The 27,972-nt window shown below is 34.9% G+C and overlaps 1 pseudogene; it reads left to right on the top strand.

The window, feature by feature from the left end:
* The first annotated feature begins 253 nt into the window (after nt 1–253).
* LOC149192984 (putative pre-mRNA-splicing factor ATP-dependent RNA helicase DEAH5 pseudogene) lies at nt 254–27,972 on the top strand (annotated as a pseudogene).

Raw genomic sequence — 27,972 nt, forward strand, 5'->3', positions numbered from 1 at the left:
GAAAGCCTTTTCGTAAATATAAATTTTGAAGAAAATATCAAGACCCAGAAACAACAACTGTTGTTTCATTTGTAAAAAATAAGGACATCTCGCTCGTAAGTGCCCACAGAATTCATCTAGTAAACTCAAAGCATGTATAGAAATAGAAGAGTTTCAGGATGATTGGTCAATTGTAGATTTAGAGGATGATATTTCAGATGTATATATTCTAACTGAAATATCAGATGCAGAAGAAGGAGAAAATGTTCAGAAAATGAATTTATGCCCGTCATGTTCTGGTGATGATTTTTCAGAAGAACACCACTACAGTGAAGAGGAGAGTGACACTAACTTTGAGGTCACAAGTGAGACATCAGATGACTTAGATGATGAATCTACAAGTGTAGTATCATTATCAGTAAAACAAGGTAAGCACCCTGTGTTGCCTTTGCCAGAAATAAATGCTTTTTGCCCATTTGAGAAAAGAACAGCAGCATCAACCAGTCTGCCGCAACTAGAGATTAAAAGAACAGAAGAAAATGCATTGTTCAGAAAGATAGTGAAGACCAACAACCTCATTTATATCCCGGTTCAAGTACAAGTAAAAAATGAGTGGATACCTGTAGATGCATTTATTGATACCGGTGGATCTAATAATTTGGCTATACCATCTTTATTCAAATCTCTGTGGAAACCACTGCAAAACATACTGGTTTTAGAAGCTATTGGAGGATTTGTAAGTTTAACACATTATGTAGACAATATTTCTTTGAAATTTAGGGGGAGTATTGTTAGGATCTCTGCAATTCAGCATTTTGATCCCTCAGCCAGTCTAATCTTGGGAATTCCATTTTAAACTCTGTGCTTCCAGTAACAATTAGCCAAGATAAGCTGATTATCAATTTGAAAAAGAAAGCTATTTCTGTCCCCAGGTTGTTTATTGCAAACTCAGAAGCAAGACATGAAAATAGCCAAAAAAGAGTAGCAGCCAAAAAGCCATTAAAAGATTCTGATGATTGGTAGGAAGTCCTACAATTCTATGAAGCAAGAGCAGAATCTAAAACAAAACAATTGTCATGCATAAATCCCAATTGGTCTACAGAACAAGAGGATATCCACAAAAGACTTTTAAAAAGTTGCTTGGAAAACCCACAACAGTTTTGGGAAACAGAAAGTCCGATGCAAGAAATTATAGCCTTGCATGACAATGGAGTAAAAGGAAAGATTATTCCCTGCACTCCCTCAGATGAGCAGGAAATAAAGAAACAGATAAAGGAATTGTTACAGATGCAGCTCGTTGAGCCAAGCGAGTCCCATTATGCTTGCTCAGCATTTCTAGTATGGAATCATTCTGAGATAGTTAGGGGAAAACCAAGAATGGTGATAAACTAAGAGAGTCTCAAATCGAAGAAAGCCTTTTCGTAAATATAAATTTTTGAAGAAAAGATCAAGACCCAGAAACAACAACTATTGTTTCATTTGTAAAACAGAAGGACATTTTGCTTGTAAGTGCCCACATAATTCATCTAGTAAACTCAAAGCATGTATAGAAATAGAAGAGTTTCAGGATGATTGGTCAATTGTAGATTCAGAGGATGATATTTCAGATGTATATTTTCTAACTGAAATATCAGATGCAGAAGAAGGAGAAAATTTTCAGAAAATGAATTTATGGTAAAGTGTTTCCTATTCATGGAAATCAACCTCAAACTTGAAAAGGGAGATATTTTGAACATACAACAATTTAGAGTGTTGATTCTTTTAGTGTAATTTATCACATTGTAGCTGATATTCAAGATGGAGAAACTAGAGTTTCTCCTATGCATCTTGTAAACAAGTTCAAATACTAGTGACAAAGACTTTGTTGATTTTCATTGTACCAAATTCAATCAAATATTATCATAGTATCTAATGACTCTAATAACTTAGTAATTCTTATCATTTTCTTAATAGTTGAAGGTCAGCGAATGAAGGTTGTTGCAAGATACATTTAGATAGTAGATGATTAAATAACTCATATCAATGCATCCCACCATCGGAATAGGTTATTGATTGAGTTATAAAAGGAAAACTTTGACCAAAATATGATGAAGTGATTCAAAATGATGTGCTCCTCCTAATTAATTTTTCACTTTTTAATTTAAAAAAATTATTCCATAGTTCATTTCATCATATTAATGGCCATCAATATGCTAACATACATATGATACATGTTGAGTTGGATGATTGAAGTGGGCACAACCTTTCGAATATGAAGAACAATCAATTAGCGGCCATGAAGGTTCTAATAGTGGATGCGATGAGATGCGAGTAACAGATGATATTTTTATTTTTCAAAAAGGATGTCACATTATTAGTGGTTTGCATTCCAAGGCCTTCTAGTTACGACATACAAATTGTGGATAAACATGCTTTTTGTATGTTGCACCCAATATATAATCCACTAAAACTTCCTTAGTTGTTCATCGAGGAGTTTGCAGTTGCATTGTAATGCTTTCAAAATTAAATTTTGATATTTGTTCCCAAAGGAATATCATTTGATGTGTTGACTGGAATCTTCAAATGGCATAAATTTGTCCAAACTCAGAGTGGTTGACATAAAAGTGACTCTTCTATTGGCATGACTTTGTCCACATTTTTTCTAACAGTGGCTCAAACAAGTGGTGACTGAACTTGGCACAATGATTGAGTATTGTGCAAGATATATATCTCTTCTATCCTTTATTATGAGAATGGCTGAAGAAATAGACCTACCCCTCCTTGAATAGGCCCTCGCAGTTTTGACATTGATTGGGGACCCTTTAGTAGCAAATAGAAGTGTTGGTTTACACAAGTAGTCCTTGCATAAGCTGGGGCACAATGATCCAATTCTGATACTCCCCAAACAGTAATGAAAGAATTCGTAGTTAAATATTTGGAAAATACCCCAACCTTAGTCTTCATTCGCTTTGAAATGTAGATAATGAATTCTTCTAATGTTTGACCCATGCTCATTGTACATGCTCAACACAAAAACCAAGACTAGATTTAGATTTGAAGCGACTCTTTCCTTCCGTATTTTGGCACAAGATGAGTTGAAGAGAGTCTATATGTGACACTATCTTTGAATGATTCGTTCTATGTGCCAACTCCAAGGTTATTTATGGATTGAATGATGCATTGGAGGAGAAGAGACAAACTTGTGCTGTCAAATAAACGGTATAAATAGAATTAGAGGGAGATGAGTGTTGATATGAGACTATTAAACTCTAAGAAAACATAATAGAACTATTAGTATTACCCTTATTCACTATCTTAAGTGAGGAGAGGGACACACACGAGCATACAGAACCCAAGTTGCAGATTAAGAGCCACTGGAGTAAAAAAAAAAAGGTATTCAAACAACCACAAACCTATGATAATGCTGCTAAAAATCTCCACAACACAATATTGCAGTGAACCTCATTACATATAGCCAAGGTAACTAATAATATAAAGGAGACGATGCATTACAACATCTTCACAGAAAACGAATTTGGAGCTCTCAGTAAATCACAGAGACAAAAGGAAAAAAAATGTTATGTCAAAGCTTATAAGCGCTAGAAAACCTTCATGAAATTATCAAACTCATGCATCATATTTTTTTTAGAAATAGTAGTTACTATGTATGTACGCAATGCATGAAGTGTTGAGTTAAGTAAAGAAAAGAAAGTCGAGTCTAATATTAGAAGTCAACTCTAGTGTGAGTTTTCATGAAGTAGATGGTCGAAGAATAGTTAAGTCTAGTTAGAGTTTGCATGATTCCATATTTAGTAAATTTGGTGTTTATATACCCATGGTTGGGTCATTGTAATGGTGAATCAAGATAGAGAGACAAGTCACAACTTAGTGGATGTATATGAGAGAATTAAGTTTATAGATAATAGAGCAATTGAGTAGAAACTCTCATTTTTGTGTGTATTTTTTGTGCTTTCCTCCTTTGCCTTTCCATCATATTGGTTTAAGAGCTAAGGAAGAGTTAATGGATCTCAAGAGAAATATATTAGAAAAGGAGAAATGTTAGAGCTCGAGGATAAGAGCAAAGTGGAAGCCCAAGAGATGAATAAGTAAATTGTGATTTTTTTTAAGTTGTGAGGGTTGATGGTCAGAGCCCCAGAGTTATAGAGTTTGTGTCATCATCACAATTGAGACATTGAATACACTGCATCACCATCGTAGCCAAGAATTAAGTTAAGATGTGAATATTTTGGTCCACACTTATGCTCCCTTGGGTTTTTCCTATTATCAAAACTCCTCTAAATCGAAAGGTGCGATGACATAAATTAAAAAAGAGGCATAAAATTTGTTTTAGAAGTCTGCAACTTAAGGTATTTATGCATGTGATAATTTTTTCAATGCACCACAAATTTTGATCAATTGATGGTATTAAGGGCTTCATATTTTAAAATGTTGTTTTAAAAGGGCCTTTATCATCATATATTGAGAAAGTGTTTTAAAAGGACTTATGCAATTTTTATGTAAGGGCGTTAAACTTTTTATTTAAAAGTTTTTTCTTATATAAAGTGATCTTTTATTGTTTTTGTTAAAAGAGAATTAATAAAAAGGTCTTTATTCAAACAAGAGATTAGGGCTTTGAAAAGGTGTGTTGGTCTGTAAATTTTTTCTATCTTGTCAAGCATGAAAGTGTTTTGGGTTCTGGAAAATCCCTTAATCTGATAAGGATACGTGAATATGAGGAAGGTTGTAAGTTACGAGGGGGTATATTAAAAACCATAATTTTTTTCGCATGAGATATGGAAAGAAGATTGAAACAATAAAGATAGAAGAAAAAAGAAAAACGATAGTCATGGGTTGCAAAGCAAGACTAAAGCAGGCCAAGAAAATAAATTGAAAGGAAGAGCCAAAGTATTTCAAAGAGCTCATAGAATTTCTTGTTGTAATTGAGGCACGTAAAAGATGAGCAGATGAAGTAGAATAATTTGAGGATGGATGGATCATGATGGATTTGGTAACACTTCCAAAATTTAATGGTAAAAATTTTGATTTTTTGGTTGTCAAAATGAAAACTTTTCTTCAATGTAAAGAGTTGATTGAGTATTGGTCTAATAACCCATATGACAAAGTATACAATACTTTGAATTGGATGTTATAAAATAGGAGTTGGATGAGAATTTTATGTGAAATATAGAAAAATCCATGTCTTCCTAGGAAGCATGGAAGATCCTAGAAGCAAAATTTGGTACAAAGGAAGGTGACATGCAACAACAAATTCTATTATAGTCTATTGGATAATCAATAGAAAAATAAACCATAGGTCTAAGTGTAAATGAGAAATACTTTGGGAGGACAACAAAGATTGGAGAATCCCACTCAAATGTGGATGATGGTTGTCAATATTTTAAAAGCAAAACCCATTATGTAGACATTCATATGGATGAATAAGACATATAAAAGGTTGCAGAGATAGAAGTTGAAGCCTCTCTATGGGAAGCAGGGAAAGAGCATATAGATGCTCGAGAACTCCACTATAACATGGATGGTGTAGATGATGGTGAATCCCATTGTGAAAAGACACGTGGATAATGACTACAAAGTAAGTTGTGAATTGAGAATCTAGCAATAGACCTTGATGATTTATGGTGAAGCTTCCAATAAATCATTGAATAACATATGTGATCTAGTTGGTAAGATTGTAGCTAATGATGAAATATTTACATTAAATGTTGAGACATTTAAATTCGAGAATGAAAAAAAGAGTTTTTCATATGAAGTAATGATTACCGGAGTTGAGAGTGCATCTCTCATGAATTCAACAACAGTTGAGGAATTTGGTAAACTTGAAATTGTTAATGAACACATGCATTCTCGGAAATCCCAGCATAGAGAGGATGAAAATTATGTTGATGACATATGTGGTATCTTTTTTTAAACATGGACATATTGTGGCAATATGGAAAGTGTCATTTTTTATGAATAATATAATGTTAACACTATCACTGTAGTAGCAACTTAGGAAGTAAAATTTGAAACTGCTCATGAAGCACTCTGTGAACAAGAAAGAACTGAGTTTGGCATAGATAAAGCTACCAATGGAGAAACAAATGGTTTGGTGGATTCAACAATTGAAATTGTTCATATTAACTTTGATGAAGAACAATTAACTAACGATGAGTGGTTGCACATGATGCAACCGAAAGATCTCATTGATATGTTGTTATTTGGTGAGAGATGCCAACTTATGTCTGGAATCCAAGTGGAAGGAAACCTATTTGCAGTAGCAAAGGTTGTTAAAAAAGTGGAAAATGAAAATTATGATGCAAAAACAGAGGAAGAGAAGGTAGAGGCAAAGAAGGAATAATAAATTGATAAAAATATCGTTACAGAGCATAATGAATATGTTTCTAAAATTGATTTTCAATGTGTAAGTAAACAATACAACAACCCATAAATAGTTATAACTGAAAGAGAAGATGAATAAAAAGACATAGGAAAGGACATGGAAATTTTTTAAGATGAAGAAGGCATTGAAACATCCATTTAGTAATGGATTCAAGAAGAGATCAAATTATGCTATTAAAAAATACAGAAAAAAGAAGATGGGGGATATGAAGAGGAAGAAGCAAAGCAAAGTTCACAATCTGAATATAAAGAGTTGTGGTAGCAATCATATGTTTGAAGAGGAAGTGGTAGAAGACATGATCAGAAAGCCTAAATTCTTTTTCAGAACAAACACATGAAAAGTCAAAAAAAAAATTACAGCAACAACAAGTGAAGAACTATGAAGCTCACAACAAGAAAGCACAACTGAGAATGAAGAAGTTTCGATAATATAGAATCTGGAAGAAATGAAAAAGAAAATACAACATTGTAAATGTTTTTGACTCATTGTAAGCTAGTTGAGACTTAGACCAACATGCATGTTTAATGTTGGAATTGTAGCAAGAAAAGGCTTCATTTGTCTTATGCCTTAGTCAAATGGATAAATTTGATTTTCCACATCAACAAGATGACTTGGATTACATTGAGATAGAGTGGCATGACCTTGTTTCCAACTTAGAGTGGTAAATTTGACTTTGTAGGCTAGAAGTAGGGTTGTGCATGGGTTGTTTGATGAAATCTAGCAATCTAGTGGAGTTTTTGTTAGTTAAACTTAGTTGTCTGAGCTCTAGTCTATAATGGAGTCAATAGGAGTTCAATTGAGTAGTTATAACATTTTTTAACTCACTGATCTCTTAGTTAACTGATCAATTTACTAAAAAATAGTCCTAGTGATGCATGGAATTATAATTTCCTAGTTGAGTGGTGGGAAAGGCATAATTTTATTTATCTTTGTATACTAGTTGAGTGTACATGCTTTTGCATTGGAGAAGGTGGTCAATTCCTTTAGTATTTGCATAAGGAAATAGGGAATTCTCCTATTTTTTAACGACTAATTTCCTCCAGGATTGTGCAAGGAAATAGGAGGAAAGATGAGGCTATTTTGGCTAAGTGTTGGTTAGAGTAGGTTAGTGAGGAGGCGATCAAAATTGCAGTGTAGGGTGTACTTTAGGACTGAAGAAAGATATTGTAATTGATCCATATTCTCATCTGAATTAATGCAAAGCAAAAAAAGGGTTTTTCCCAGTTGGGTTCCCCTGTAAAATCATTGTGTTTCTTGTGTTTTGATGGTTGCATGGTATTTCATGTCTTTCTATCATGTTTTTCCTTTGCACAAAATAGTAGAATAAATTTTTGTCTCTTGATTTCAGTTTGATTTCATTAGCAGTAGCAAATTTCTTGCAATTTTTCATATAAGTTATGTTGAATCATGGTTAAGTTAAGGTTTAGTCATATCGTTGTAGTTAAGAGAGAGTGCTAGAAATAGTAATTACTCATGTATGCATGTAATGCATGAAGAATTGATTTAAGTTAAGAAAAGAAAGTTGAGTCCAATATTAGAAGTCAAGTCTAGTGTGAGTTTGCATGAAATAGTTCGTCAGAGAAAAGTCATGTCTATTTAGAGTTTGCATGATTACATATTAGTATTTTTGGTGTTTATATACTCATGGTTGGGTCATTGTAATGGTGAATAAAGATAGAGAGACCAACCACAACTCATTGTATGTATAAGAGAGAATATATTTTATGAATAAAAGAGTAATTCAACAACAAATCATGTTTTTGTGTGTATTTTCTGTGCTTTCCTCATCTTCCTTTCCAACATTCTGCAAAAAGAATGACTTCATTGATTCCCCTCATTCAACCTTCACTGAGTTGTGGCCTCATAGCCACCAATGCAACAAAGCCAATGAGAAATTTTAGAATCAACACAAATGTTTGTGTGAAAAGTGCCTTGGGCTGAAATTATTTTGGCATGCAAACACACAGACTCAAGAGAATGATAAAGAATAGTTTTCATGTTAGGTTTTCCATAAATATCTTTGTGGGGAGTTACAACAAAAATATTTTTGACATCTCAAGGAAATGGTAATAGATAAGCATAGGCGAATGCTAGGCAACACAGATCTAAGACATAACAAGATTGATCAAGTTGCATGAGAGTTACAGTGGCCTACATCCAAACTTAGCTTCGACAAGCTCAGACGACAAAGGGATTTTGGGTCGACTAGATCTAATACCATGTAAACACATCAAAAAATAAATCAATTTTATAATTAAACACACATATCAAATAATAAACTAATTTCATAAATCATGTGATGCATATTATTCACAAAATGTATATATTAATACACAATATTCTCCCTTGGGTTTTCATTTTCCACATGGCTTTTTTGACGTGTATAACTATTGACATTTACCAAGGCTTTTCACATTCCACTCAAGTCAATAAACTAAATTTACATAACCCAAAAAGATTATACTTCCAATATTTAACAATAGTTATTTACAATATTTTTATACTTAATTATATTTACCAATAATTTTTTTCGAAAAAAATAATAACAAAAATTATGAAGGTTAAAAAAATATATTGAAGAAAATCAGAAAATAATATTTAATAAATAAAAATAATGTAAAAGCGTATTTAGTTAATAAAGAAAATATGAAGGTAAAAGGGGCGCGGAGATAAATGGGGTTTTCTCGGTCTGGTTATCCAATTCCATGCATAGATTTAGCCATTAAAAGTAGGTTGCAAATCCCTAACAAGTTATTTGCATATTACGAAAACAAAATAATGAAAGAAAAGAATGATATCGACGTAATTAGAATGTAATTAGAATATCTTTTGTGAGGAGAAAAAATATAAATATCTTTATGTATTAAATATTTATTTTATTTTTCTTTCTTCAAAGATATATTTGGAATGAAGCTTTCAGATTTGTATTGGGTGATTTCAAAATTTTAGTTTTGGAATGGAAATTGAACCATGAATCTATCCAACTACAACTTTTAATTTTTTAAATAGTGTTAATTTGTAGTGTATATTTTAAATTCGAGAAGGACAAATATCATTATTTGTGAGTATAGGTTGCCTCTGATCTATTATTTTTTTATTTATTTATCGTATTACTTATGTGGGAGCATTAACTCCGTCAGGATTGCCATGGAAAACAACTAATAATAGTGCATTCAACAGTAAATTCAATAATGAATAAAGCTCCATTTATTCATTATCAATTTCGGTAAGGAAGATGTGCGGATGATCCTACATTTAGACGAAATGACAACTAGCAGTCAACCACTTGTTAAAGAGATCAGGTGACAGGTTGTAGAGGAAGCATCCTTTAATCAACCTACACAATTGTATAAAGATTGGTTATCAAACGTAAGTGATGCCAACGAGGTGGTTCTTTGAGGGTAATCTAGAACCATAGATCTTATAAGGGTATCTTGGTTTACTACAAATTACATACTTAGAAGCTATTTCAAATCTAACAATAGTTCCAATTGTTTACCGCTTAGTTTCAAAGGAAATTATTACAGTTGCAACTCCTTGCTTGGATACAAAATCACATTCATGTGGATGATGTTGGTATTCATAGGAAAGTGCTTTATGTCATTTGTAATAGCAGAGGAACATATTTGTGTCTACCACATCTCTATTTGTATTTGCAATTCGAGAAGAGAGATAATGCTTAGACCAGAGGATTAGGTTGATTTCTTATGTCAATAAAAATAAGACCAACGTCATGGGACATGTATTCCAAGCGAAATGTTAGGAAAAACAAGTGATGGATATCACTAGTGATTAATTAATGGATATGGAAACTGGAAAAGGAAAATATTCACAATTGGCATTTTATTTATGAAATAAAAGAAAATTGCAGAAAGCGAGATAAAGGGTCACATATTTGCATGTGAAGAAAATTGAAGGAAAAATGAAGTAAAATGAAGAAAATAAAGGTCTCAATGATAAAAAGGCTTCTGAGGATTAGTTCACAACCCCTTTTTTAGGGGTATCTTGGTTTACTACAAATTACATACTTAGAAGCTATTCCAAATCTAACAACAGTTCCAATTATTTACCGCTTAGTTTCAAAGGAAATTATTACTGGTGAAACTCCTTGCATGGATACAAAATCACTTTCATGTGGATGATGTTGGTATAGGAAAGTGCTTTATGTCATTTGTAATAGTATAGGAACATATTTGTGTCTACCACATATGCATTTGTATTTGCAATTTGAGAAGAGAGATAATGCTTAGACGCAGAGAATTAGGCTAATTTCTTATGTCAATAGAAATAAGACCAAGGTCATGGGACATGCATTCCAAGATAAATGTCGGGAAAAACAAGTGATGGATATCACTAGTGATTAATTAATGGATATGGAAACTGGAAAAGGAAAATATGCGCAATTGGTATTTTATTTACGAAATAAAAGAAAATTGCAGAAAGGGAGATAAAGGGTCACATATTTGCATGTGAAGAAAATTGAAGGAAAAATGAAGTAAAATGAAGAAAATAGAGGTCTCAATGATAAAAAGGCTTCTGAGGATTAGTTAAAAACCCCTTTTTTAGTTTTAGCTTGGAGATCTTTTCTATTTTGTCACCCTCTCATACTCTTGCACATTTATAGTATTCTTGGAGCATTTGACATAAACTAGATTTGGAGAAAGAAGCCAAAGGAAAACGGGAAAACACAAAGGAACAGGTGGATCAACAACTATAGCTAGATTGCTTTGTAGGTAACATGTTTCATGTGATATTTCCTTGTTGAGTTATGCATGCATGGTAGATGCATTTGGTTTTATGGTTATGTGTTTTCATTGGCATGGGGGATTGCTAGGATTGATAGTGTTTTAGCCTTTCATTTCTATTTCCTAGATAGTCATTATGTTGTGGGTTTTTTACACTTAATTGTTTTATGGTTGGTGCTCATAATTCCTTATGTTTATGGGTCTATAACAACTTGGGTTGAGTTACTAGTCATAAAGCCTAAGTTGGGACAAATGCTTTAGAACCCTTGGTGAGTTGAGCTACTAGTCCCTAGAGCCAGGTTGGACAAACACTTTGGATCCCTGAAAGGTTATTGGTTCAGTTACTAGTTCCTGGAGCCCTATACACCTTGGGTAGAGACTGATCTGGTTGATGTTAGTTATGTTTGATCATGAGGTGGAATCACTAGTTGAGGGTTGAGGTAGTATGGCGTCTGGAAGCGTTAGTTTGGCTTTGTTTGGTTTACTCCATGACACCCCATATTCATGCTTGGAATATGGTGTGGGGGTGATTAGTTGAAAGAGAGATTTGGTTCAACCCAATATATGGTCGGGTGGTACATGGAAGTCCCTGACTTAGTTGGTATTTTCATATGTTAATAAGAGGTATTCTTCTATTGTGATTCACATATATATGTTGGCTGCATGTTGGTGATATTATGGTTGGGTTTTCAAGGATTATATACTAGTTATTATCTGGTTATATGTTGTTCATATTATGTGTATCTTCTATATCTTTTTTCATGAATTGTTTAGCTATTGATCAGTTCATGAATGTATGGACTAATAAGTGTTGTTGTAGCTATGTTGAGAGGGCATAGAGCCTTCTTGGTGATTATGAAATGAATCTTAGACTTTTTTTATTATATATGGATTCATGACCTACAAGTTACATGTTTTCCATGTGTTTGGCGAAATATCTGTTATATTTTGGTCAATCTAGGTAAAGTTTATGACTCAAATTTGTATTTTTAGCCTTATTTCCATGTAAATTATGCTTCTAAGAAGTCTCATGCAATTCTGCGCAGTGGTCTGGAGTCTACCCTGGAATTGTGGCTAAGATATTTGGACCACACCCTTTAAATTGAATGATTTCAGTCACAACCGCACTTGGGCAGGCTTGTGAGTGTGGTTGGAGGCCTCCACATGGAGGCCTTGTCATGCATGCAATTGGGGATTAAGTTGTGTGAAAAGGAGCCCCAACTCGTGGTTTGGTCATTTGAGGTGGCTCTTTGGCCCCTGAGTGTACCTATAGCCCTATGGAATGTTATGTGTTGTCAGTTGGTGGTAAGTTGTAGGCTTCACTTCCTTAACGAGAGCTAGGAGGTCGGGTCATGTCATAACAACTCTTTGTCTCACATTTACCTAGTACGCCTTTGAAAATGAGTAAATGTGTGGTGGCATGGTACAAATTGGTATCAGAGCTTCTAGGTTCAAGAACTTGGTCTTGATGGGTTGAATGTGTTTTTCATGCATGCATGTCAATAGTCTATGTGTTCATTATCCATGCATTGTGATGGTCATTGTTGCAGTTGTGCCGTTATGTAGAGGTTGATGATGTTGATGTTTAGATGATTTATATGTTCATTTCATTATATATACATATGTGGTGCTAATCCATATTTATTTTGTAGATGAGATAACCTCCCCTGAACTTCATTGAGGTATGTTGATCATGTTTATATTTGGTTATCTGGCATGGTATGTTTTTTGGAAGTAGAATATTGAGATGACAAGTAAAATGGCGGACTACAATTCACGTGATTATCCCTATAGATCAAATGAACAACCTAGCGATGAGTACTTCCTTGACATAGAAAATACATTGAGAAGTTTGAAAGTAGAGATCAAAAGATGTAAACAAGATAATAACAGGATTATTCAGTCACAGGAAAGACTTACCAAGGCGCAAGAGAAGCAAGCAAAAGTTAATGCGGTCATTTTTCAGATTATATCTGATTTTCAGAGACAAGGATCACTTAGGATCAATCGTGGATAAGAGGAAAGGACCAATGGGGAATACATTGGAAGCAGGTCTTAACTAGGAAATAGGTTTGATAGGGATGACACAGTAAAAAATGGTACGTTATTGGATAAACTTGACAAGACGGTTAATGACCGTGGATTCTATTCTAGTTCTAGTTGAGAGAGACAACATTGTCATCATCATCACCATCCATATAGAGGAGTGAGAAGTTGTAATTTCCAAAGGAATTCAAGAAATCAAAGCTTCCTACATTTGATGGAGAAATGAAGAAGTCACAATATGCAGAAGCTTGGTTGCTTGGGATGAATAAGTTGTTCATATTGCATGATTATTCAGAAAATATGAAAGCCAGGATATCGAATTTCAGTCTTAAAGGAGAAGTAGACATTTGGTGGGAATATGTGAATAATTTCAGAGACATTCAAGAAGAGGAGCTAACTTAGAGTGAGTTGGAGATACTTTCTTAGGAAGCAGTATCTATCTAAAAGATACTATTATGACATGGTAAAGGAGTTCTATAAGTTGAAGATGGGATTGATGACCGATGAGGAGTATACTAGAAGGTTCTTGGTGTTATTGATATATGTGCCTTATATTAAGGAGGAGAAAGCAAAGATTTAGAGATTCATCATTGGGTTGTCGGTGTCATTCAATGACATGATTGATTTTGATGAGCCTAGATCATTGGAGGAAGCCATCAGGAAATTGAAGCATTGTAATGAGCAATTAGAGTGCAAGACTGAGTCTAAGTAGGATTGGAAAGGTAATGAGAAGAATAAAGGAAAGTGGGCTAAGAAGAGAGGAAAACCTCAAGATACAAATAAGAAGGGGAATGCAAAACTGTACAAGAAATTAAATGTAGTTGATAAAGGATAAGGATTTCAGTCTTAGGAGTAGAACAAGGGTGATGGTAGAAATAATTTACAATGTTAGACTTGTGGCAATGATCATCGTAGGAGATATTGTCCACATCATCAGGGTGGCAGATGACATATCTACAGTTTTCAGGAGGCATAGACAGTTGGGGATGTTGGACAGAGTATTCCTCGGATTTATGGAGCATTGGATAATAGGAAGGTTGGTCATCAAGCATCTATTATTGAGATGGATGGTAATATTTGTGATCAACTTCTTTCCATTTTGATTGACTACGTATTCAATTGTAGTTATATCAGTCCTCACCTAGTTGATAAGTGTTTCTTGAATAAAGAAGTGCATGTCGAGTCTTGGTTGGTGTAGTTGGCTATGGGTATTAAGAAAATAGTTTATCACTGGGCAAGTTATTATGCATTTGAGAAGAACATTATGTTTACATCAGTGGATCTAAATGTGCTTCTAGTGGCATCATATAGTGTGTTGTTGGTTATGGATTGGTTGTACATTCACAGGGCTAAGATAGATTTCTATGATAAGGATATTTAATGCTTGCATGATGATGGAGAAAAGAGAATCTTAGCTGTAAGAAGAAGCCTACATCAGTGAGAATAGTTACAGTTATGAAGGAAAAGCACAGTATCAGGAAAGGATGTGTATTTATTGTAGTTCATATTTCTAGTGAAAAAGGAAAGGACGTTGAGGATGTTGAAGTCTTGAAGAGGTATTTGGTTTTATAGCAGTTTCAGGATGCATTTCCAACAAATATATCAGATTTACTACCTCATAGGGAAGTGGACTTCTCGATTGAGTTGATGCCGAAAGTAACACGAACATCAAAGGAAACTTACATTATGAACACTTCAGAGTTGGTGGAACTGAAGTTGTAGTTGAAGGAAATGATTGAAAAGGGACACATTAGGCCAAGTGTGTCATCTTAGGGCGCACCTTTGTTGTTTGTGAAGAAGAAGGATGGTACTCTTAGGTTATGAATTGATTACAGGTAGTTGAACAAGGTGACAATCAAGAACAGGTACCCTTCACCTTAAATTGATGACATGTTTGATCAGTTTAAGGGAGAAACAGTGTTCTCGAAGATTGAGTTGAGATTAGGATATCATTAGGTATGCATAAAAGAAGAGAACATCTACAAGACTTCTTTCCGGACCAGTTATGGGAGTTATGAGTTTGTTGTGGTTCCTTTTGCTTTAACTAATGCTCCAACTACTTTCATTTTTTTGATGAACAATGTATTCCATCCTTATATGGACAAGTTTGTGATAGTATTAATTGGTGACAGATCAATATATTCTAAGAATGAGGAAGAGCATGAAAAACACTTAGCCATAGTAATGAGATTTCTAAGAGAGAATCAATAATATGCCAAAATTAGTAAGTGCAATTTTTTTAGAACAGAAGTTCATTACTTAGGACACATGGTTTCCAAGGAAGGTATAACAGTGGAGCTAGAAAATATCAGAGCTATCATGGAGAGGGAAACTCCTAGGAATTTGGGTGAGGTCAGATCATTCATGGGACTAGCAGGTTATTACAGGATGTTCATTAGGAACTTCTCATGAATTTACTATCGTATTACATCCTTGCAGTGAAAAGGGAAGAAGTTTGAATGGAAAAAGGAATGTGCAACTAGTTTTTAGTAGTTGAAGAAGTTTGTTACAAATGCTCTAGTTCTAAAGATTGATGATCCAGATAAATTTTTTATGGTATGTACATATGCTTGTAAGAGAGGACATGTTGGAGTCTTGATGCAGGAAGGACACTTAGTATGTTATGTCTCAAGGAAATTGAATGAGCGTGAAGAGAACTATGTGATTCATGATCTTGAGTTGGCGGTGATCATTCATGCATTGAAGATGTAGAGACACTATCTTCTTAGTAGGAGGTTCATTTTGATGAGTGATGATAGTGGGTTAAGGTACTTGTTCGACCAACCTAACCTGAATGCCAGACAAGCTAGGTGGTTAGCTATGCTGAGTGAGTTTGACTTTGAGATCAGGCAAATTAAGGGTAAAGAGAATAGGGTTGTAGATGATCTTAGCAGAAGATTGCAGGTAAATCACATTGTAACTATGAGTTCATATGGGACAGATTGATAGGATCAAACCTTATAGGAAGGAAACCAAGATGATAGGTACCAATAACTTAAGAACAAGTTACAATAGCAAGGTACAGGTGAACACGATGTGGATTATCATCTCACTACATATGGTTTGGTCATATTTAGGGACATGAGCTATGTGTCAGACAACAGTGAGCTCAAGAAGCTTATCTTGACATAATTTTATGTTAAGTCGTATTCAAGTCACCCGAGATCATAAGACATTGAAAAACGTTAGGAAGTTATACCATTGGCCGAACTTGAATAAAGAGGTGGTTGAGTATGTTGCAATATGTTGTATTGTGAATTAGTAAAAGCAGAGTGTAAGCATCCAGATGGTTTATTGCAGCTGATTCTGATTCAAAAGTGGAAATGAGAGGACATTTCCATGGACTTCATTACAGGCTTGCGAGGAAATTGAAGCAACAGGATTATATTATGGTTGTGGTTGATAGGTTGACGAAGGTACCCCACTTCATTCCAGTGGAGTCTACAAATTCATCTAGTGAGGTAGCTCAGTTCTTCATCAGGGAGATAGTAAGGTTACATGGTATTCCTATGAATATTGTGTTAGATAGAGATGCCAAGTTCACTTTAAAATTTTGGAAAGAGTTGTCTGTAGGTTTTGGGACAAAGTTGCCTTTCATTGCAACTTATCATCTTTAGATAAATGGAAATATAGAGAGAATTAACAGGATTTTGGAGGACATGTTGAGGATGTATTTCATGCATCAATAATGGAAGTGGGAAGAGTATCTTCCATTGGTAGAGTTTGTGTACAACAACGGGTATGGGGAGTCCTTGAAGATGAGTCCATTTGAGACACTTTATGTGAGAATATGTAATACTCCCATCAGTTAGAGTGATCTAGTGAATAGGGTATTGATTGGACTAGATATATTGGAAGAGAGAGAACAGAAATTGCAAGTTATCAATAAGAATCTAAAGGAACCACAAGACAAGAAAAAGAGTTATGCATATTAGCACAGGGTATTCAAGGAGTTTCAGGTTAGGGAACATGTCTACTTGCACATCAAGTCCAATAAGAGTTTATCAAGGATTGGTCATGTGCCAAGATGACACTTAGGTATTGCAAGCCTTTCATGATCCTTGAGAAGATTGGACTAGTGGCCTACCGACTTGCACTACCTCCAACAGTGAAAGTAAATGATGTTTTCCATGTGCCATTTCTTAAAAAGTATGTGAAATATGTTGATCATGTGATTGAATTTTCTATATTGTAGGTGGATCCAGAAGGAAAATTCTAGCCGAAACCTTAGTGCGTTTTGCAGCGAAAGATTCTCATGCTCCAGAATCAAGAAATCAAGCAAGTTAAAGTGCTGTGGAATCACTTTGGGCCCTATGAAACTACATGGGAGATGGTTGATCAAATGCAAGATATGTATCCTTCTCTATTCATGGGTTGATCAGAAGTATTTTGATATAAGTGTTTAATTTTGTATTTTTTCGTCATCTATATATATGCATATGTATGTAAATGCTACATTGAGTTGTGTTATAAAGATCCAATAAGTGGTATGGCATTCATGGTATGATGGCTATGGTCTTAGTAGTATGATATGATGTAAAATGTCGCATTGAGTTTTGTTATAAAGCTCAATGGGTAACATGTGTTTTTTTGGTTTATAGGTGGCATTGAACATGGAGGATAATGTTCTCCCATTCGGGAGCGGTTGGTAACAACCCCTAGTTGATTTCCTATGTAAATAAAAATATTACCAAGGTCATGGGACACTTATTCAAAGATTAATGTTGGGGAAAAACATAATGATGGGTATCACTGGTGATTAATTATTGACTATGGAAATTGATAAATGCATTGGAAAAGGAAAAGAGGCATAATTGGCATTTTATTTATGAAATAAAAAAAAATAGGAGAAATAGATATTTTATATTTATCATAGTTGAAATAGTTGAAAATTTTATATTTATCATATTAAATTCGTTATTATAAATATTTTAATCGGCTTAACCTGAACAATTTAATCATTCTCTATTTAAATAAATAGTTCTGATGGGCACTTTCATAAAAGTTTGTCTATGAATCTGATCGACTCATCAGAACACAACGGACCCAACCAACCTGATATATTTACATGGATATATGGATATTGGTAGAAGATGTCTTCTTCCATGGAAACATAGATAATTTCTGAGAAGATCTATATGCATTGTGTTTTCTTCCCCATCAGTAGAAAAAAATCTCTAATTCGGCGTTGCAGGGTTCGAACTTGAGACCATTTATTGTCATGTATCAAATCTTCATCAAGGGTTTGGATGGAAGAACAAAATTCCTACAGGTGTCTGCACCCCACCTCGTGGTCTCAGATCTGAAGGAAAGGCTCTTCGATCTGATGAAAATCCCTCCGCAGTTTCAGAGGCTCATTTCGGGCACCCTCCAAATTGCCGATGATGATCTGAAGGACACACTCTTCGTTCTGATGAAAATCCCTCAGTAGTTTAAGAGGTTTGTTTCAGGCACCTGCCGACGATGATCTAAAGGACATGCTCTTCGATCTGATGAAAATCCCTCGGCACTTTTAAAGGTTCGTTTCAGGCACTCGCTAGGTCATCGATGATGATCAGAAGGAAAGACCCTTTGATGTGATGAAAATCCCTCCACACTTTTAGAGGCTCGTTTCAGGCACTCGTCAGATTTTTGATGATGATCTGAATGAACCGTACATTTTGGGGAATAATTTTTGTACTGGTAAGTATGTGTTTTGTAATTTCTGATAGGTTTATACATTGAAAAATATAACAAATTTCAAAGAGTGAAAAATTACCATCTCAAAAAAAAAATTCATTACCGAATTCCCAACAAGAAACTAAAAACGTTTGATAGTAGACTGTTCCGATCTTATATTGGATGTCAGCCAAGAAAAAAGGCTTAACGAACTGATAGGAATTGGATTTTCACATAATCAAACGACAAATCACCGTACCAAAAGTTTCTTGAAATTTTCAATTATCTTATGGACCTAATTTTTTCAATTCATCATTGCCACATTCTTATACTTTTGGTTATCACTCAATCCCCCAAGTAGCAAAAAGCAGCACCCGACGGCTCTCCAAAATCATTAATACTCACAAAATATTTGGTAGTAAAAAAGTTGCGCATGAAGGGAAAAGTTATACGGTCATGGGATTCATTCCATCCTTGACCGCAGACTCGACAGCTTCCATGGCCTTGGAAATTCGGTATGAGAATTAATTCTTTTTTATGTATGAAGTAATTGGGATTTATAGCCCCTTTCTTTTCATGTTTGATATTGACAAAGAGCTTTTCTTGAATGCTCAAGCGGATTGCAATGTATATTAGAATTTATCTTTGATACAGTAAATATACAATTTATATTCAAATTTTTATTTTCTCCTTAAAAAGAAAAGCAACACAAGCACAGTGTGCCCTTGATACAAAAAAAAACATCAGAAATATCCACCAACTTACTACAAACAAATCACGAACATCTAAGAGTTTACTACATGATACAAACAAATCATGAATATATCAAACAATTTACTACAAACAAATCATGAACATATCCAACCGTTTACTACAAACATATAAGAAACGATTGCCTCGCTTTTGTGTTTATTGTGAAAACGTGAGAGATGAAAAAATAAATTATACTTTTTAAAACGAAGCAAACAATTAAGTTGAGCATGAAATGTGTATGGAGTAATTTTGAAGACAACCTTGTGTAATTTATGAAATTGGCGTTTGTCTAGCAATGGAAATGGCAATGGCGTGTGTAGTTCGTTTATATATATATATATATAGAATAGAAAAGAATAGAAGAAAATTGGAACACTAAAATAAATCTGTTAAAGGAACGACATTTGCAAACAAACCATAATAACTAGGAATTATTTTGTGTCCCTGTTACATATAATGTACACCATATTAATCTGACATACATGTTTTTCCAGGAACAACTACACATATAAACTAGCGTGGACCTTGTTAGATATAAGGCTTATACATGTTTTCTCAGGAACAACTACAGATCTAAACCAGGTGACTATAACTACATGTCAAAGCTAGAAGCTAAAATGTTATTCATTGTAAGGAATTTAGAATATTGAGAATGGAACTTTGAGACATATGGCTAAATTTTTCGAGTACAACGACATTGCGAAGGCCTGATATTTTTTTTCCCTTGAAAAATATCCAAACTGAGCATTATTATTTTTTCAAGAAGATTTGCACATTATTATTTTTTACACACGCATGACAATTATTTTTTTGTTTGGAGAGTCTTTATTGACCATGATTTTTCTTATATAAAAGACAAGGGCTCTCTGAATTAGTATCATAATCTCAAACTCTGACTAGCTCTCTATAATCTGAATAGAAAACCTCGATATCCACCAGATAGTAGGCTCCTTCAGCCATTCCTTCAATTTCCATTTTTTTATTTAGTGCGATAAGGACGGGCATATACGGTTTGCCCAAGCCTCAAAACGATCACATGAGTCACTATCTAGTTTCAGATGAAAAATTATTAATATTTGTAGAGCTATAGCTTCATTAATGTACTTTGATAGTATTTTTATTTAATCATGTACAAAATCTAATAGATAGCATATATCTAACTAGTGTATTAATTATAGCTTCATTAATGTACTTTGATAGTATTTTTATTTAATCATGTACAAAATCTAATAGATAGCATATATCTAACTAGTGTATTAATAAAGTTATAACTATGCAATATCCAATATATAGCATATACTACCTAAAGCATTAATGAAACTATAGTTCAATAAATATTAGTTTCCCCAAAGAAATAGCCTTGAACAAAAACTTTTAAAACCAGATCTCCAACTAGATGATGCCATGTAATCGCATTGGTGAGGGCCATGCAATGCATCGGGTAATTTGATGGAACTAGTGAACCCTCACTTGATATGCTCTCTACACCGTTGATCTTATCAAGGTCCTCTCCATTGTTGATCGCTCCAAGTGCTTCGCATTATGATATGTGCAGGATCATAGTATTTAATTGTTTCACTTTTGCCCTTAAATTTGATAGTTTACATCCAACAACAATTTACTACAAACAAATAAGAAACTATTGCCTCGCTTTTGTGTCTACTCTGACAACGTTTGACGAATAAATTCCACTGCTAGGACATGAACCAAACCAGGGTCTCTCTTGGGTGAGAGCCAAAAAATTAAATTAGACTTTTTAAAATGGAGCAAACGATTAAGTTGAGCATGAAGTGTGTATGGAGTAATTTTGAAGACAACCTTGTGTAATTTATGAAATTCCCATTTGTCCAACAATGGGAATGGCCTGAGTGTAGTTGGTTTATTTTTTTTATTATATATATATATATAATAGAAGAATATTGGAACACTAAGATAAATTTGTGAAAGGAATGACATTTGTAAACAAACTATAAGAACTAGGAAATTGGCAGTGTCCAACAATGGCTATTATATATAATATATATTTATAGAATAGAAGGAAAATTGAAAGAATATAATTAATCTGTGAAAGGAAGGAACGATATTTGTTGAAAAACAATAACAACAAGATTAGCAGCACAGAATCACGTAGCATCTCATCTCACGGCAAGCCCAATTACTGCATACATAAAAAAGAATTAATTGTCATACAGGCTCTTCTAACATAATGGGAAGAGGAAGAAGATCGAAGAGCCACAACTTGTCGATGCCAAGGGAGATAAATTATGGTTAGTTGTCACCAACCTGAATTTTTCTTCCAATTTTTAGGTTAATTAAGGATTTCAAAATTTTAGCATTACAAGGGTTTTGTGAAACACGAATGTGAAAATCTGAATACCCAGTGAAGGAAACTTTGTAAAATGCTCAATTCACTGTAGCAAGAAGTCGTAAATTTCATGTAGTTAAATGTTGAGGAAAACCATGACATGTATAAGCTAATGACTTGTAGCTGGGGTTGCAAATTTTCCCTTTAGATTTTTAATCATATAACCGCAGGAGTTTTGAACCCTAATAACATCAAGTTTCAAACATTTTTAGGTTTGAAAGCTGGAAAGGGTCATTGGTGAAACAAGAGGAGACTGTTGTTTCAATATGCCTATTGATTGAGGTTGTTACCCGATAGATCTCTCCACCTTCCATATCCCAGAGATCTCATTCAATTGTCACCACGTGAATGAGAATGGTCATTGGGTTGGCTTGTGGGTCCATCTGAATTTGATTTATATGCCCTTCCAAATCTAATTTTGACACCATCGTCCTAATTAATATCTTCTCAAGGTCCTTCACACTAGATGCCCTCATCTTTGCTAGATGTCATCCTCTCTCTCTTACTATTTTATTTCTCACATAGCCTTGTAGACCACTTACTGATGTAAATGTCATTTGTCGTAGCCATCCATTACACTCCTTTTAATAGTTAAAGCTTCTTGTATTGATATCCTTAAAGATTTTTAGGGAGGAATTTTACTAGCAGCAACATTGTTGTCATTTTTCTGTTTCTTATGTTTTGTTTAATGCCTTTCAACAGTTTTAGTTTATGTCACTTGCCTTGTTGAATACTTTGACTTGTGGGTGGTGAAGAACAATTGAAAACTTCTCTTTTTGAGAATGTTTGTCCTTCTAAAGGACCAACAAAAGAAAGCGTTGAAGGAGAAATTGATTTGAACAAAAAAAGGGATGACTCACCAATTGTCTCATCTTTTGGAGATTTTTGGCGAGATCCTTGTTTGGAATTTGCTACCAAAACTTTGACAAGAGAAATTCCTGTTGTAGATGATGATTTGGTCCTTCAGAATTACTTTTTACCTCAAGTGAAGCCAAACGAAAATCTGTGTAGTAATTCAAATATCCTTGATCCATTAGGTTTTGTCACCCTTGCAGATGGCTCTGGCAACAATAAGCATGTTGAGCATCCTAATTCAACTGAAGAAAAAGCCTCATCATCCATGGTGGAGTTTAACATAAGTAATGTGAATCAACACACTTTATTTGTTTCAGATGGTTTGCCTAGTATTGGAACTCTCAATAGAAATAGATATATGAGGAAACTAAAGAAGTTTATGAGGCAAGATGCTAAAGACTTGCTTGAACCACTTGGGAGAAAACTCTATAACCAGGCCTTGGCTTTTGTGAAGGAAAGTAGGCATTCCAATATCTTTTTTGAGAAACAAGCAAAGGCCATGTCTATGTCATGTTACTTGTCCCAAAATTTTCGAATTGACTGTTGAGATCTTAAACAGGGTTGGTATTACTGACCATATGTTGGTTGTGCTTATTATATGGTATTGATAGCATTTACTACTCCAGTGGAAAATGATTACCATGTCCATTCCAATTTTCTGCGATATGTAGCCCAGTTAAATGAGAAATGGCATTGTTTGTGTACAATTGTTGCATTGGTGTCTAACTATTAATGATGTGTTCCTTTAGATATCAATGGCCTACAGAGAGACAAATTTAATATGACCTAGGGAGTTCAATGAATTGTAGGCACATATTTTTTATTTGAAAACAAGATTATATGAAAATGTGTCTATGACTACACACCATTCATGTCATATATTTCTGCTTTGGTTATAGATGCTAGTAATTCATGTTGCTTCCATTAGTTGTGTATGTCCTATATTTTGATGTTCATATCTTGTCCTAAGGCTATTCTCTTTCTCCTTTGAATCACCAACATACATGTATTTTGTGCTAGCATAAGTACTCAATGTCAAGTTACTACCAAGTTTTATATAAGATTAGTAGTTGTTTCTTCCATCACTGGTTGGATGTATGATAGCTAAGCAGACTTTTGGTCTGAATATATGATGATTTAACAACACTGATTGTCTACATGGTTGGATAGGAAATGGTTTAACCATGTACTAATTTTTGGACATGCTTGTTCCTGCATCATACTTTTCTTCCTACATTAAAAAACTTCTTCGAATTACTGAAATTTGATTTAGCTGAGGTCAACTTGTTAACTATTTCTACACCATGAACATTTTGTGGAGCAATTTACTATAGCTATATCTAAATATTTGATTGGAACCCTTCAAGTTTTACCTCCCTTGGCATTCCTATACCATAGAAAGTATATCTTGCAAGCTATTAGAATGATGACAAAACTAATGATAATGGGTATTTTGTTGAAGACCCGAGTTGATGACCCTAGATTGGTCATTTGGTTAAGAATCCATATCCATATGTAAGATGTTGAAGAACCCATATTTGTCTATATATTTTGTTAAAGGTTCATATTAGTGTGTAAAAGGTTTATCCTCTTGGATATATGTGGAAACCCATCTAATTCCTAGTTTTTTTCTTTTCAGCCAAACTGGTAAGAGAGAACCAATAGATTAAGCAAAGCACTATTGGTGCTCTATTAAGCTGCTAGGTGAAGTCAGGTAGCCATTGCATCCACTTCAACACTTCATCAATCTACTATCCATTTTGTATGTTCTTCATAAACAAGTGAAATAGTGAGATGTCAAAATATGGATGGTTACAAGTTGGATTTTTTATGACTACTTTGTTGTTAATAAGCCTGCATATATGCCAATAAAAAACGTCATCCATTATGTCAAATGTTGACATGAAATGATACAGGATTTGTTGATCTGCCCTTGCATTGGGCTATGTTCCATTACACTTGGAAATTTTTCTTTAATTGCTTCTTCATCACTTTGAAATGGAGGACCAAAAATGCTTTCTTCTTGAGTCGTTTTATCAGCTTTAAGGTCCAGGGCCTTCTTCAACATGGTGAAAATTTTATTTTTTTCAACATGGAGAGACATTACTTCCTTCAAAACCTTCCCTTTCCAAGGTTCTCAAACTAGCCCTTTGTTAGACCAAACTACAATAAGGAGCAGAACAACTACAATAAGGAGCTTGAGTTATTTGGGGTTTATCAGGGTAGGGTTTCCAGGGTAATGGATACAAGGTTATTTGTTTTGTTAAATGATTTTCGAGGGAAAGAGAGTTTGGTCCATATTTCATAGATTGCAAGAAGGAGGGTGGTTAATGCAAAGGAAGTCATTAAGAGAGATCAGGAGGTTTGGGTCAAAGTCATTTCTATATCGAGACAAAAAATGAGCCTTTCCTTGAGGGATGTTGATCATAAAACCAGTGAGGACCTGTTGCCAATGAAGAAAAGAACCGATGATGATGCTCTGAGGGCCAATCCTCTCAGTTCCAATCAACCTCCCACAAAGAGGACCAGACTTTCAGGTATCACCATTGTGGATGAGGAGGAAAACATGCCTTCCCGGAGGCCCCTAAAGAGAATGAGATCTCCCAAGAAGTGGGAAGCAAAGCAGCTGGTTGCATTCAAGGTCTTGGATGTGAGGGAATATCCTATGTATGACGAAGATGGCGATGTCATGATTTACCAAGACAAGGGTACTATTGAGGAGGAGCTCAAGATCGAGTTGAATGAGGATGAGCCTTCTTTCCTACAAGGGCAAACTCGTTACTCGGTTGATGTTCCAGTTGTGAATATTATGAAGAATCCATATGGTTCACTGTAGAGAGAAGTGAAGGAGCGAAGGGATTTTTGAGAATAGTAGTAGAAGACCATGCTAGATTCCATTCACAAGGATTTGAATCGGCATGGGAGGATCCAATGCTAGAGATAGGTGAGAGGCATCTTGCACAAGAGTTGAGAGGTGTGGGGTTTTCTGCTTATGATATGTCTGAGTGGAAGAAGGATGCATTTGGAAAAGAACCAACATTCAGATAGCATCCAGAGCTCTTGATTCAGGAACATAGGTAGAGCCTTCCCATCTACAAGTTGAAGAAGGAATTGATCTAGGTGGTGAATGACAACCAAGTTCTGGTTGTCATTGGGGAGACTAGCTCCGGAAAGACCACTCAAGTGACCCAATATTTGGTAGAGGTAGGCTACACTACTATAGGTAATATCAATTGTACCTAACCTCATAGAGTGGAAGCTATGTCTATAGAAAAAAGAGTAGCAGAGGAATTTGGATGTCGTTTAGGGGAGGAGGTTGGGTATGCCATTCGTTTCGAGGATTGCACTGGGCCAGAGACTGTGATTAAGTACATGAATGGTGGTATGATTCTTAGAGATATTTTAGTTGATGAAGAAATATCTTAGTATTCAATAGTCATGCTTGATGAGGCCCACGAGAGGAAAATTCGCACAAATGTGTTGTTTTGGATCCTAAAGCAGTTGCTTAGACACATACCTGATCTTCAGTTAATTTTCACCTCTGCCACTTTGGACGCTGAGAAATTCTCAAGATATTTCTTCAACTGCAATATATTCACTAACCTAAGGAGGACTTATCCCATAGAGATATTGTATACCAAGCAGCCGGAGAGTGACTATTTGAATGTTGCATTGATCATAGTCATGTAGATTCACTTGATAGAACTGGAAGGTGATATTATTCTCTTCTTAATGGGACAAGAGGAAATTAATATTGAATGTTAGATTCTTTATGAGTGACTGAAAAGACTTGGAAAGAATGTTCCTTAACTCATAATCTTACTAGTATACAGTTCTCTTCCTAGTGAGATGCAGTCAAGAATTTTTGAGCCTGCTCCTCGAGGTAAAAGAAAAGTGGTTTTGGCCACCAATATTACAGAAGCTTCTTTGACCATTGATGGCATCTACTATGTTGTTGATGTTGGATTTTTTGAGAAGAATGTATTCAATCCAAAACTTGCTCTGGATTCACTCTTCATTACACCAATTTCTAAAGCATCGGCTAAGCAACACGTTGGACGTGCTGGTCGTACATATCCTGGTAAGTGTTATAGTCTATACACAAAAAGTGCATATCACAATGAGATGTTGCCCACGACTGTGCCATAAATACAGAGGATTAATCTTGGACTCACGACACTCACCATGAAAGCCATGGGACTCAATGACCTCCTCTCCTTTTATTTTATGGATTCCCCCTCCTCCTGAAGAACTCATATCTACAATGGAACAACTGTACAGTTTAGAAGCTTTGGATGAGGAGGGTATTCTAACCAAATTGGGGAGGAAAATGGTTGAATTTCTACTAGAACCTCCTTTGTCAAATATGCTCCTTTCTAGTGTCGATCTCAATTGTAGCAATGAGATCTTGACCATAATAATAATGCTTTAGACACAAAATATTTTCTACAGGCCTTGAGAGAAGCAAGCTAATCCAAAACTTGCTCTGGATTCACTGGTCATTACACCAATTTCTAAAGCATCGGCTAAGCAACATGTTGGACATGCTGGTCGTACATATCCTGGTAAGTGTTATAGTCTACACATAAAAAGTGCATATCACAATGAGATGTTGTCCACGCCTGTGCCATAAATACAGAGGATTAATCTTGGACTCACGACACTCACCATGAAAGCCATGGGACTCAATGACCTCCTCTCCTTTGATTTTATGGATCCCCCTCCTCCTCAAGCACTCATATCTACAATGGAACAACTGTACAGTTTAGGAGCTTTGGATGAGGAGGGTATTCTAACCAAATTGGGGAGGAAAATGGTTGAATTTCCACTAGAACCTCCTTTGTCAAATATGCTCCTTTCCAGTGTTGATCTTGATTGTAGCAATGAGATCTTGACCATAATAATAATGCTTTAGACACAAAACATTTTCTACAGGCCTTGAGAGAAGCAAGCTCAGGCTGACAAAAAAGGGAAAAGTTTTTCCAACCAGAAGGGGACCACTTAACATTATTAGCCATGTATGAGGCCTCAAAGGAAAGAAATTATGAGGTCCCTGGTGTTTTGAAAATTTTGTGTAATCACACTGTTTAAGGAGAGCCGAGGATGTGAGAAAGCAATTGCTGACCATTATGGACAAGTGTGTTTACAAGCTTCTTGGTATTCTTTTTTATTCACTGCCTATTGAAATTTGA

Source organism: Pinus tabuliformis, chromosome 2_2 (genome assembly GCF_031772625.1).
Source record: "Pinus tabuliformis cultivar Carrire ecotype Pingquan chromosome 2_2, CPIR1, whole genome shotgun sequence".
NCBI classification, from domain to species: Eukaryota; Viridiplantae; Streptophyta; class Pinopsida; order Pinales; family Pinaceae; genus Pinus; species Pinus tabuliformis.